The sequence below is a fragment of the Octopus bimaculoides genome, chromosome 24 (assembly GCF_046866305.1).
Source record: "Octopus bimaculoides isolate indiv1 chromosome 24, ASM4686630v1, whole genome shotgun sequence".
Lineage (NCBI taxonomy): Eukaryota > Metazoa > Mollusca > Cephalopoda > Octopoda > Octopodidae > Octopus > Octopus bimaculoides.
The window spans coordinates 281,880-294,379 of NC_142951.1; the positions used below are offsets into that span (position 1 = coordinate 281,880).

The 12,500-nt window shown below is 36.8% G+C and overlaps 1 protein-coding gene across 1 annotated transcript in view; it reads right to left on the reverse strand.

The window, feature by feature from the left end:
* The window catches only part of LOC106871701 (G protein-coupled receptor dmsr-1), a 269,255-nt gene that overhangs the window by 237,288 nt on the left and 19,467 nt on the right, over nt 1-12,500 (reverse strand). Inside the window, exon 3 of the mRNA XM_089341139.1 lies at nt 2,908-3,011. The gene's annotated coding sequence lies outside the window, so the exon portion shown is untranslated. The remainder of the gene's footprint in view (nt 1-2,907; nt 3,012-12,500) is intronic.

Below are 12,500 nucleotides of genomic sequence, written 5' to 3' on the forward strand. Positions count from 1 at the left end.
CAGGTTAAATCAAATAATCGAGGCAGCAACTCTGACAGCCACGAAGAAGAGAAAAAAACGTCATGAAGAAAGAAGTCTCAACCGTTCATGAAATCAGAGTAGCGGGTAATGAAGGTGTTTTGTTCAAGAATACAACGCACTTCGATCCGGGAATCGAAACTACGATCGTAAGTTTATGAGCGAACTTAACCACGTACCTTCACGAAATCCAACAAAACTAAACGAAACTGAAAATTAAGAAGGAATGAAAACAATAAAAAACACTACAATCCATCACACACAAAACGCAGCTGAAATAAAACGACACGAAGGAAAATATCGTGGTTCGATCGCAAACGTGTCAGTCTTTAAGAAAAGTATCATTAATTCCTTTGAAATCATCTGAGTTGTGGATCCAAACGAAAAGTATTCGTTTAAAAACTAAGCAAAGCCCAGTGCAACACCAGCACTAAGATTTACTGAGACGAAATCGGCATGGATGAGGTCTTTTAGTAAAATAAGTGCTGCTTTTAATAATATCGTTGGAGACGGAGTGCAATAAATTAGACTTAATTCAGGATGCGGTGAAGGAAAGTCTCTCGTATTTAACACAGCTATTGGTGCAGCGCTAGTGAAGTTAGGCAAGAAATGATGGTGTTTTCGTGTAGATAATGATTTAATCAGTTATAATTGGTTTGAATTATGCGTTTGTATATGAAATATTTATCCAGAATGGTAAATCTGGGGCGTTTTTTTGTTGCACCTTTTAGAACTAGATAAGAAAATTGTTATTTTCCTCGATCTTCGAAGAATGGAAACCCAAGGTCGACCCGCGTCGGTATTTTGGTTTCTTTATGACTGACAGAAATAGGAATGGTAGCATCGATGGACATTTGACCAATGAGACGGATGAGAGGAAAGAAAGAAAGTTATGATTAGACCAGTAAGCTCACTAAAGATAGCCATGGGTCAAGTGAGAATGTTGAACTGGACGACAGATAAAGTATCCCCCACCCGCTAATATCAGGTAGAGTTCATTTGATGAATTTCTGAACGGTTTCACTTACAAAAATTCGACCAACTGGACGCTGCGGTAGACGATATTTGTCCAAAATGCTGTGCAGTAAGTTCGAACCCAAATATACAGGATGCGAACCTAAATATTCACGATGCGACGAAAGCATTTCCTCGATTCACCATTCTTGATATTTACATCTCAACAACAAATGGGCGACGTACATCAATTCAAAGTACCGTGGTAACTAACCACCAGCGCTCCATTGATGACGACGATGGAATGCAAGTGGCCGAGTACTCTACAGACACGCATACCTTTAACGTAGTTCTCGGGGAGATTCAGCGTGACAAAGAATGGGATGAGGTTTATCCTTCCGATTACAGGTACAACTGAGTAGACTGGAGCAGCGTGAAATAAAGTGTTTTCCCTATCCACTTGATATGTTTCTCTTGTAGCCTATTTATTTCTTTATTGCCCACGGGGGGGGGGGGCTAAAAACAGAGGGGACAAACAAGGACAGAAAGGGGTTAAGTCGATTACATCGACCCCAGTGCGTAACTAGTACTTATTTTATCGATCCTGAAAGGATGAAAGGCAAAGTCAACCTCGACGGAATTTGAACTCAGAACGTAACGGCAGACGAAATACCGCCAAGCATTTCGCCCGGCGTCCTAACGTTTCCGCCGCCTTTAGCTTGCAGCCTCTCCACGAGAAACAGACACGAAGAACATTGTGTTTAGCCAACAAAACACAAACGCTTTCATATATTTTTTGAAAAACTGAAATTTTACTAATTTTTTTTCAGAATCGTAATCTTCGTATTTTTCTACGCATTTCACCAAAAAAAAAAATAATAATAATAATTTCCGGGAAAAGTGGAAAATGAGGAGGGGGGAAGGGGAGGTGAAATTTTGAAAATGCGATTTCTTGAAAAAAATTTTTTCAGAACCGGATTCTCCATAACCAAAAACGCAGGATTCCGTAAAAAAAATATAAATAAATAAATAAATCAATATATATCCATTTTACCGGAAATTTGTTCCCGGATGCAAATCTTTATATTAACCTATATAATTATTACAAATTTGGAATTTTACCAATAGAACCACAACTCCTATTTTAGGACAACCTTATTGTATGGAATACACATAGAAAGTTATATCCAATAAAATAATATAAGCATTTAAAAAACCTACTATAAAATACAATAAAATTATTTGAAAAAAATCTATATAACTTACCTGTAATTAGCCTGTGGGGAAAGAAAATCTTTTTAATCAACACTACACCTTTTCTTTTCTGCACTGGGGTATTTATGAAGGTTAGTACATAAATCTAATGCATAAATGCACCAGTGCGTCTTCCGGTTATTTATCTTATTGGTGTTATTATTAACGAATCAAAGTTAAAAACACATATTATAAGTCATATTAAATAGAAAAATAAGAATATGAATAAAAATATTTTTTTAAAATTAAACAAATTAAAAACATTAAACATCTAAAATTACAATACCGATACATATATATATACAAGGTGCGGCAGAAATATTTCGCACATTTTAAACTTTCACCTATGTGTTGCTAATGAACTTATGCAATGATGTTTCCATTTAGCTAATGAACAAAAACTGTAACCCTTTGTTTAAACAAAAGTAAAATTAATTTTTCATAAATGTTTCTTTTCCCTTTTGTCAACCTTTCAAATGTGGGAGGTATTTCTGTCGCACCCCGGATACAAACATTACGGGAATTAATAATTTAGTGTTAGATTTACCCCTCTCTGTACAAGTATAAATTACCTTTTTTTTATGTCAAACGTAAGTTAATAGAATATTTTTTAATTATTTAGTAAAAACCACCATATACGTTATAAATTTATTGAATAAAACTAGTAAAAAGTTACTTAACGACATAATGTGTACTCCTCGTTCCTGTGTAAATGTGTAATCCTCATTCCCATGTAAATGTGTAATCCTCATTGCTGTGAAAATGGCTACTCAATGTGTCATGCGCTAAATATCATGGGAATAATATAGATAAAATAAAACACTCTGAAAAATTCTTGAAGACTAATAATATTAGAAAGGTTGAATTTTAGGGGAGATAATAGCTAGATATTTTAAGGCGGCGAGCTGGCAGAATCGTTAGCACGCCGGGCGAAATGCTTGGCGGTATTTCGCTCAAATCGATCCCAGTACTTTTATCTTAAATCTGGTACTCTTTTCTTCTCTTTTGCCGAACCGCCAAGTTACGGGGATGAAAACAAACCAACACTAGTTGTCAAATGATGGTGCAGACAACCACAAACCTATGTATTGAGGGCTTTAACAGTTTCAGCCAACTAAATTCACACTCGATGCATGGTCGACCCGAAGCCTATAGCAGAAAACACTTTCCTGAAATGTCATGCAATAGGACCGAACCTAAAACCTCGACGTTACGAATTGAACCACACAGCCATGCTTGTGCCTAATATAAATCCAAGCAGTGAGACCGAACCTTTGATCTCGCCTTCGCAAAGTGAACTATTTCCCCATTTTGCCAGACAACAGTTTTCCTCGTTCTTTTCCATTGATTCTTAAGCGACGTCTCCATCTTTGTTTAATGAACGCAAACCTGTTTGTTTTATTGTCATTGTCACGGTTCACGTTTTTAATTTTCTCCCAGGAAGAATCAACTGAGCTATTGATGTTGTTAGAGGCAGATACACTTCTGGTGCTTGACTGCATCGAAATAACTCTCTCTCTCTCATTCAAATTTTCAAATACAAACGGAAGTTTATATATACATACACACACACACATACACACATACACACACATATATATTGAATTTCAAAACATTGCTACTTAATATTTTTATATTTCAAAATACATTTTCTATTGACCTCTTGTCAAGGTTGTCAAGAAATCAAGAAATCAAGGATCGGAGTCCCTCGGGCAATCCGGTGCCCTCCTTGACACCCTTTCAGCATCTTTGAGGCAACTCACCAACCCTCTAAAGCAATTTACTTAAGCGAAAGCAACTCCAATGTAGAAGCTACAGCTTACTGGTCAGTACTGGTCACTCGTTGAGCTATTGTGGTCATATGATCAAGTCTAAAGAGTGGGATCGGATTGCGCGGACTGACAATAGCATTTAGCCATTGTCGGCGACATGGCTGGCAGCGGGGATTGTTCGGTATGCGGCTTTGATAAGTCACAAACAATGACAAAACGTCGACGTCTGTCGGTCCGGGAAGGGACTTATATGACTTGTCTCGCTAGCCTGGGAAATAATTTTCAGGGGCTTATTTTTTATACCAGATGTAAAACCGCAGCCGACCCACGAACTAACAATACACATACCGTGTGTGTGTATAGTCGATTTTGTCTATATACTTCGAACTGCTTCTAATTCATATTTGAATATATATATATATTGTGGTAAGTAGCTTGCTTACCAACCACATGGTCCCGGGTTCAGTCCCACTGCGCGGCATCTTGGGCAAGTGTCTTCTACTGTAGCCTCGGGCCGACCAAAGCCTTGTGAATGGATTTGGTAGACGGAAACTGAAAGAAGCCCGTCGTATATATGTATATATATATATATACGTATGTATGTGTGTGTGTATGTTTGTATGTGTCTGTCCCCCCAACATCGCTTGACAACCGATGCTGGTGTGTTTACGTCCCCGTAACTTAGCGGTTCGGCAAAAAGAGACCGATAGAATAAGTACTAGGCTTCTAAAGAATAAGTCCTGGGGTCGATTTGCTCGACTAAAAGGCGGTGCTCCAGCATGGCCGCAGTCAAAAGACTGAAACAAATAAAAGAGTAAAAGAGTAATATATATATATATATAGAGAGAGAGAGAGAGAGAGAGAGACAGACAGACAGACAGACAGACACAGACAGACAGAGATGTATGCATATATTGCGAAACAGTCGACCGTTTCAGACGACACACTTTTGTGTTTGGTGGGGCTTGCTAATTAGTAGAAACATCGTCATTGTCAACCGTGGATACAAAACCATGCTTAGCGGCATTTCTACCAGCTCTTTACGTGCTGTGTTCGAATCCTACCGAGGTCATCTTTACTTTTCCTTCTTTCGGGGTCGATAAAATATGGTACCAGTCACGTTCTGGGATCAATGTAATCAGCTTATCTCTCTCTCCTTTAACTTGCTGATCTTGTGCCAAAAATTTGGAACAAACATTAAATTTTATAAGAGAAGAAGAGAAGATATTCGCCTGCAATGTTTGTTTTATGCTGGAAATCAACAAAAACCGTCACCGAATGAATTTCTAGTTTCAAAATGGTTCACTTGTTGCTTTTTGCAGAATATTTCATTAGAGAAATATTTGTTGCTTGTATGTTTATGTATGTTGTTAGGTGTTTCAGTTAATATCACAACAATAATATAGAGCAGGAAGAAGAAGAAGAAGAAGAAGAAGAGGAGGAGGAGGAGGATAATGGCCATGAAATAAAGAAGATAAACATTTGGTATAGACATGGTGTCACAATGTGATATGGCAGAGCGCACACACACACACACACACACACACGCATACAAGCACAGTCATATATACAAACACACGCAATCATATACGTTTTAAAACGTTAGTAGTGGAGTCATGGTGTTTTTAGTGTTTTTTATATATTTTGTGTATGGTGTACGCATGTCTATGTGAATGTATGTATGTATTTATGTACGTGTGTATGTGTATATATGTATATGTATATATCAGTCTGTGTGTGTATGTATGTATGTATGTATGTATGTAGGTAGGTAGGTAGGTATTTATGTATGTAGGTATGTATATGTATATCTATATGAGCCTGTATGTTTGTTTATATGTATGTATATATGTGTATGCATTATGTATGTGTACGTGTATATGTATGTATGTATGTATGTGTGTGTGTGTGTGTGTGTGTGTGTGTGTGTGTGTGTGTGTGTGTGTAATGTACTTATGCATATGTATAATAGACATGGTGTGTATGCATGCGTAAATAACTGAGTGTTTAAAAAAGTTCACCTCGCAATTGTGAGTTTCAGGGTTCGATCCCACGGCGCGACATCTCAAGTGTGTTTTTATCACAGCTTTGAATCTGTCTAAATGTTGTGAATTTACGTGGGTAAACGGGGGGGGGGATGTGAAGCCCACCCACTTCGAATGGGTTGTACTTGTAATTTTGCCGCTTTATTACCACACTGTTCCAATGAACATTATTTTCGCAATATTTCAACAAATTGTGGAACACTCAAACGATTCCATTCAAATGCAACGAGTAGAGAGTTCAAGAGATCGAAAACCTGGAATACTCTTCGTCGCGAACGACGGAGGACCCGCGTGCATTTCCTATTTATGTGCATGATAATGTGTGTGAGTGCCTTTTTGAGTTGGTGTGTGCATGTGTTATGAGAGGGTATGCGTGTATGTGTGTATTTGTGTATGCGTGCGAGCGTATGTGAACACATGCAAGTATATAAAGTAGATTCATTGAGCGTGTATAAAGATGTGTGTGTGTGTGTGTGTGTGTGTGTGTGTGTGTGTGTGTGTGTGTGTGTGTGTTATTGAAGCTGAAGTTGTCAGTTTCAATTTAAGAAACCCAACCTCTAGAACATGTTTTGAGCACTTCTCTTTCATTCGCCAGATATAAGTGTATATATATATATATATATATATATATATATATATATATATACACACACACACACATAAAACATACACGCGCACACACATATATACACGCACGCACACACATTCATACACACACACATATATATATATAGACATACATTAATATATACACACATGAAGATACACGTTTGTGTGGTTACGCCAGCGTAGGCGTCTGTATATACGCACATATATTAGTATATGTGTAAATGTGTGTGTGTGTATATATATATATATATATATATATATATATATGTATGTATGTATGTATGTATGTATATATGCATACATGTGTGTATGTGTATGTATGTGTACCTGATTGATTTTAACATTTCTCTTTTTTTTATCTGGCTTTTTTTTTCGTTTGTTTTAGTTATTGTTTTTGCAGAAACTTAAACATGGAAATATCATTTGAGCTGTACACAAAACAACAATTATCAGGCTGTGTTTTATTTATTCACTTAAAAACATCAAATCTGTCGCTGTCAGACGACGTTGTTCTTGTCTTTTTTTTTATTATTTCTGTTGGGGCTTTTTCCTTTTTTTTTTTTATGGCGATGTTGGTGGGGCTGGGTTGTTTATCATTGCAACTTTTATTACAACGTAAAAGATAGGAAATATATGAAACTGTTTGGGAAGTTATTTTCAACTGCAGCAAATAAAAAACGAATAAAATCTGTCAAAAAAAACGACAAGCTGGGTGCGAGGTGGGTGTATAGGGCGAGGAACGAGTTTGTTTTTGAAATTACAAAAACAAGATCGATAACGAAACGAAACGAAACTAGAAGCAAAAGAAATAATTACGAAACTGTCACACAGAATAATTTGCTAATTTTAATTTTCGCTTCCATCCACCGAATACGTTTGTTCGGAGTTATAGATGTTTACCATTTACCATTGATTTTGTTGTTTCAGTCATTGAACTGTGGCCACGCTGGGGCACCACCTTGAAGGGTTTCATCGAACAAATCGACCTTAGTACTTATTTGTCTTTTCAAGTCTATTGATTGCTTATGCCGAACCGCTAAGTTACATGGTCGTAAACAAACTAATGCTGGTTGTCAAGTGATGGTGGGGAGGACAAATACAGAACCAAAGACATGTATACACGCATATATGTTTATGTATGTATACGACGCGCAAATCGGTCACAAGAATGAAACAGGAATGAAAGTGGTGCTAGTGTGATACAAGATTTAATGATACAATCTTGTGTCCCTTCGTCAAAGGGATAAAGAAAGAGAGACAAAAGAGATTTATTCTCCTTTGTCGATCTGCCGCAATAACTTGAAGATCTGCACACATACACAAATAATAAGTTTTGTGGTAAAGATTGAAATTTATCGAATAGGTATATAACATAACGATAGCTTTTGTTATCCATATAAGGAAGATGCAGTGCAGAGAATCAGCGACGTAGAGAAAGAGTTAACTCGTATTTCCAAATATCTCATGGTAATAAATCATTAACATTGACGATTATAACTAAATATCTTCGAGTCAATGCTTCCATGAATAAACATTTCATAAGCATAAAATATAGATGCTATTTACCATCAGATGTTAATCCCTGAAGTGAAAACCAATATGCATTTCAGTTCGAATATATTGTGAGGGGTTGGGTTTTTTTTATATTACGTAATGAAGAGAATGCAGAGTATTGAAAACGGTGCTATTGTGAATCGAGATGGTTTAGAAACTATTTGAAAGAGACATTTACATTCGGAAAATTATAGATTTTTAAGACCTTCTTTAAGCAATGCAGGTTACAGGTGAGGCCAAATATATAAGGTGACGCCATTAAAAAGAAAGACAAAATATTGCATCACCTTCCATAAGTTGTTTAATGCTTGAATTATATTTCGAGAGAGCAAGGCGGTGAGCTGGCAGAATCGTTAGAGCTGCCGGACAAACTGCTTAATTCGGAACGGCAGTAGTCGTAATATTTTGTCTTGGAAACACTTCTGAAAGAGGCGTGAGAGTTAAAACACGGGGCCTCGTTCAGAATGGCGTCGGTGAATCGTCGGTCACTGGTGTTCCCATATCATTTGATCTCCTTAAGGACGAATTCTCCCGGATAACCTTTATAAAAGTTATTCAAAGTATTTTTCAAACTTAAGGGTATATTCTGAAGACCCAGATCAAAATAAGTTTCGATGTAAATATTGTTTAATTAAATGGAAAGTGAACAACATAGCAGAGTTTATATTACATATCTCTGGGATTCTGAAAGCTTATAAAAGTAATATGCATGTAGAAAATCGATTGAAAAGCGGAAATTGAAACCAATTATCAGTAAATTATAGCTCGGAATCAATGCATTGAATTTCTGGAACATGGATTAAATCGTTTCCATCTGTGTGACATAAGAGGAAATAATGTCTATCACACGTCTGTACGAGAGAGGAGGTGGGGAATGGCATAATGAAATTTGCTGTATTGTGTGACTCTGATAATAGAAATTTAGCGAGTAGTTATATAGAAAAGTATCGGGTTGGTATATATACGTACAATGAAGCCGTAATACGACCAGTTGGTCGTCCATTCAGTCTTCTAAATTTATGTCTGATGGCAACAGTAAGCTATTAATAAAGAATTTATAAATGCAACCAGACCGGGTGGTTCCAGCACAAAAATAAAGATTAAGACAGCAAGAAAATGTATTCTAGGTACCGTTTACTAAGAATGGTAAATTCCTAATACTGGAAGTGTTCTCCCGATATCTGAAACAATATCAGAGACAATTACATTTGACATAAAATATCTAAGAATATACAGACCGTATATATTGAGAGAACGGTCTTTATTCAATTTACTCATTGAAAAATATATCTTCGAAAATTTAATAAGCAGTTTCAGACACCATGAAAGAGAACAGAAATAATTGAATCAGTCATTATTTCATGCTTAAATTTGCTTCTACTTCTGAACTATCCAAGTGTCATGCTCTATGAATCGAACTAATAATTTATATTTAAAATATGAAACATTTTCAAACGTTATAAAATTGAATCCGATTTACAGAAGATTTTAAGAATTAAAATGAAATGTGAAACAATGAAAGAATAAATAATTTCCCACTGTATTTGAAACCGTGTACTAACTTTTCGGAGATAAAACTTTGAAATCGGGAATTAATATGTGTGGCTGTATGTGTGTACACACACACACACACATACACACCAGTGCGCATACACACTCACTCCTGCCCACACACGCATTGAGTCCTTGCCGAATCCGTCCGTACAATGAACATTATTTCAGACATAGAGAGGCAGCAAGCTGGCGGAATCGTCAGCACCACGGACAAACTGCTTAACGGTTTTTTCGTCCGCCCTTATGTTTTGAGTTCAAATTCCGCCGAGGTCGACACTGCTTTTCATCCTTTTGTGGTCGATTGAATAATCACCAGTTGAGCCCTAGAGTCGATGGAGCCTATTTACCAGTTGAGCCCTCGGGTCTCCCAAATGGCAAGCTTTGTGCCTTTACTAGAAAGAGTTATTTCAGACAGAATTTTTTCAGATGTGTACCACCATATGCCCAGTGCGATAGTGCCGAACATAAAAGAGCCCCGATTCAGCTAGAAACCACCATACTTCATTTGTTAGACACGAATGTTCTGTGCATGTGTTGAAAACCGAAATTTATTGGAAAAAAAACTTTAATTATCATATCTTATTTGTGATGTGTGATTTTGTTGGCATATATTTCATTTTGTTTTCTTTTTTTCTTCGTCTCTGTATCTCTGCTCGAGGAAATGTCTTAGTTCCATTAAGATTCCGCTAAGCCATATAGATACGGATTATATATACGTGTGTATATACATATGTATACACAAATACATATATATATATATATATATATATATATATATATATATATATATATATATATACACACACATATACATCCTATATACACATACATATGCTTATGTATGTATGTATATATATATATATATATATATATACATACACATATACATGTATTGTATTACAGTTGTGTTGTTTACTTATGTTCCAGATGCCACACCAAAATGATTCTCGATCATTCTAAAGAGAAACTTTTACTACCTTGGCAGTATGACCTACCATAATGTGTAATTATGCACAGATCGAAGTCTCCATCTTCCAGACGCTGAATATTTGACTATGATGCAATCAAATAGAAGTAATAAAGATCGATCGTAAAGAGCAAACGCAGCCAAAATGGATGACCTCACAGCATACAAGTGTCGGTAGACTCAGAAAATATATCGGGCAATTAGATAACATTATCAAGTAGAAAATGAATAATAAATTCATGAACCACTACGACTGGTCTAGTCGCATTGTCAGCAAGAGACAATAAAAGGTATTCTAATGCCCTTAAAGACGAACTGCGAATAATAAGTGAAAAACATGATAACCGTAAGAAATTACTAGAACGTAGAAACATCAGTCGTAAGTCTATTACTAAACCTACAAATAGTACATCGCCGCATGAAAGGTCATACTACCAAAGCAGCAAAAGCCCCTCCCAGAATGATCTAAATTGTTGCTGTTGTTCGTGATGGTGGTGGTGGTGGTGGTGCTGGTGGGGACGTTTAGTCCCAGGTCAGCCGTAAATAAGCATGTCTATGTTCAAAAGCATTATAGCCCCGAGGCCGACCAATGCTTTGCGAATGAATTTAGGAGACGAAAACTATGAGGAAGCCTGCTGTGTAAACACACACACACATATCCTTATTCATATCCCTATAAATATAAATATAGAACCCGTAAACTAAGCGACAGATCGATCTGGAGTAGAGACTGCGTGTTATTGATGAGGTCGCGAATATCGACGAAAGGACTCTGACGAACATAGCTGGATGATTGAGTGAGTGAGTGAGGAGAGGGAGAGAGGAGGAGAGGGAGGGAGGAGAGGAGGAGAGAGAGAGAGAGGAGGAGAGGAGGAGAGGGAGAGAGGAGGAGAGGGAGAGAGGAGGAGAGAGAGAGAGGGGGAGAGGGAGAGAGGAGGAGAGAGAGAGGAGGAGAGGGAGAGAGGAGGAAGTTATTGAACAGTTAATCAAATAATTCATTAGTTAATTTCTTAAATGTTTAACTAGTGGACTAATAAGCATAATAAAAGAAGTGAAATAGAACCAACGCGTGTGTTTATTATTGGCTTAATAACCCTCCCAGGACACAGCAAAATCTTCACATCAAGCAGCGTCCAAACCAAATGCAAAAATGAAAAATACAAAACCGAAATATTGTAGTAATGTCTCCATGGAAACGCTTTTTTTTTCTTTTCTTCTTTACTTTTAATATAATTAATGTATAAAGTACACTTAGAAGACTGATGCGTCTATTTTATCTCCGTTAATGAAAAAAGCTCAAGATTGATAATTAATTTTCTTTTTTTTTTTTAATTTAATAATTATTTCAACTACATTTTATGGTGTTGTGTAAACATGCAATTACCACTGTTTATTCAAATAAACAGGAAGTGAGTGGCCAACTCGGCTGACTAATGCAATCTGGGTATAAGCGAAAACAAGCTGGGAAACGCGTTTCTAGAAATTCGCTATCACAAACAGCGAAATGATATTTATAGACATGACTATGGCGTGTCCGAATGTTAATCGTCGTTGGTGACTTCAATATATACGGCTTCACTCTTACCAAATTTTGGTTCAAAGCCTGACATGTTTATCATTTTTAACTGATTGCCCCAACCAATCAGTCTCCTCGTCTCTCTGTATTCCAGTGAGTCTTTCACACTCTAAACTCTTTGAATCCACTTGAACGACACTCCAGCCGAGGCCATTTCCATTCACTCTCTCTCTCTCTCTCTCTCTCTCTCTCTCTCT